A 2,259-nucleotide genomic window follows, 5' to 3' on the forward strand; every position below is an offset into this window, starting at 1 on the left:
GCCATACACTTTCTTTTCACCCCTCTGCTCTAGAATAAGATCCCTGGTCAGCCAAGCTGGCCTTCTTCCCCACCTTCTTGACTACCTGTGTTTTTAAGATGTAGTGTTTAAGTGTTTAAAGACTGACCAGCACTGATGGATGCTGACACTTTCAAAAGCAGTTTCCTAGGGGACCTTGCTAACTAGTCCTCTGAGCAGCCTGAAGTCTGCTTTCCCCATATCCAGGGCTGAAGTTTTGGTAGCAGTTTTCCTCCTGTCAAAAAAGTTTTAAGCTCAACCACTTCATGGTCACTATGACCAAGACAGCCACCAATTTCCACAGCCCCCACAACACTCTCTGTATACTCCAGAAACAGATCTAGGAGGACACCTTTCCTAGTTGGTTCCGTTAACACTTGCACCAAGAAGTTATCATCGCGGTGATTTAGGAACCTCCTGGATCTGCTTGTGTCAGCCTTGTGATATTCCCACTTGACATCTGACAAGGTTTGGCACTCCATCACTTAGCTTATCACCGGCGGGCCTTATTTTATCCCTTTCCCCCTTCAACTCTAGTTTAAAGCCCTGTCTATCAGCCCCGCTAACTCCTGGGCAAAAATCCTTCTCCCCCTCTGAGAGGGGCGCATCCCATCTGGTGCCAGTAGGCCCAGTGTCGCATAGACCTTCCCATGATCAACAAACACAAAGTTCTGCCAGTTGCACTGGTCCCGAAGCCACGAATTAATATGGCAAGTGTGTTTGTCAACACTGATCCCTCCTATCAGAAGGACAGAGGCAAACACAACCTGTGCCCCTGATTCTTAAACGGTCACCCCAAAGTCCTAAAGTCCCTTTTGATTGCTCTTGGACTTCTCCTTGCTACTTATTACCAGCCTGAAAAAACAGTAAAGGGTGGTAGTCAGAAAGCTGTACCAGGCGAGTGACTTTCCTGGCAATGCCTTTTACCCAAGCCACAGGGAGGCAGCAGACTTCCCTGTTGGCTGGGTCCAGTTGGCGTATCAGGCCTTCTGTCTCTTTCAGAAGGAAGCCATATAATCATAGAATCATAGAATATCCCAAGTTGGAAGGGACCCATAAGGATCATCAAGTCCCACTCCTGGCACCGCACAGGTCTGCCCAGAAGTGTAGACCATGTGACTAAGTGAACAGTCCAAACGCTTTTTAAATTCAGACAGGCTTGGTGCAGTGACTACTTCCCCAGGGAGCCTGTTCCAGTGTGCAACCACCCTCTTGGTGAAGAACCTCTTCCTGACATCCTTTCTGGCTCCTGGTGGCTCCCGAGTGGCCTCAGTGCAGGAAAGAGCCTTGTCTGCCTCAATGCCCTCTCCACTACAGAACACATCTGCCCTGGAACCGATCTCCTTATTTGTGATCACAAGTTTGTGATTTCTTTATTCTGGAATGCCTGGTAGAGTTTCTGAGAAGTTTTCAGTAGTATCCTTGTACCAGCTGTACTCCAGGTTCCCTTGGGGAAGAACATTGTTTTGAGAATTACCCCACTCACTGGGTAACCTTGAGAAGCAGGGATTACAAACACCAGAAAGGCCTCAAAACACAAGATTGTCATACACTGTGACTGCACAGTCCAGCCCCTTCTCCCCTGAGTCAGAAGGGACCTCTGGAGGTGTCCACTACCATCATCTTCTCTGAGCCATGATAGCTTTACAGGTAGACGACATTAGCTTTCACCATCCCCCCCCTCCACGCTGCCTTTAACATCTCCCTCCCTTCTCTCAGCCACCCTTGTCCCCTGCAAGCAGTGCCCCCAGCCCTGCTGCGCTGTGCAGAGGAGCTGCTCCTGGGCAGAGCTGTCTCTCTGCAGTGCTGCCTGCTTGCCAGGAGCTCCCCTTGAGCCCAGGAGCCCGGCCCAGCTTAGCAGCATAAGGAGCTCTTGACATGAAGGAACTCCAGGGAAATGATTTTGAATCAAGCTGAAGCAATCCCTGATGTTCCCTCTCTGAGCTGGGGAGAGACACTTACTTCCAGCAGTGTCATTTCTCCTACTGGGAGAAGATTCATCAAAGAATCACCTTGTCTTCTTCCACTTTTAGGCAGGACACCCAGAATGTGACTGGCAGGGATCACATTTTCCCAAGCTGAGGGAAATGATCAAAGAGAGTCAATTGATGCATCTCATTCTGTGTTTGATGTCCTAGGCCTGTAATGGGGCCCAGAACCTTCCTTATCAGCCACAAACCCACACAATTTCAGATTTCTTTCACTTCTGCTCAGATATTTAAAAAATAATATAGGCTAAAC

Source organism: Anas platyrhynchos, chromosome 32 (genome assembly GCF_047663525.1).
Source record: "Anas platyrhynchos isolate ZD024472 breed Pekin duck chromosome 32, IASCAAS_PekinDuck_T2T, whole genome shotgun sequence".
NCBI classification, from domain to species: domain Eukaryota; kingdom Metazoa; phylum Chordata; class Aves; order Anseriformes; family Anatidae; genus Anas; species Anas platyrhynchos.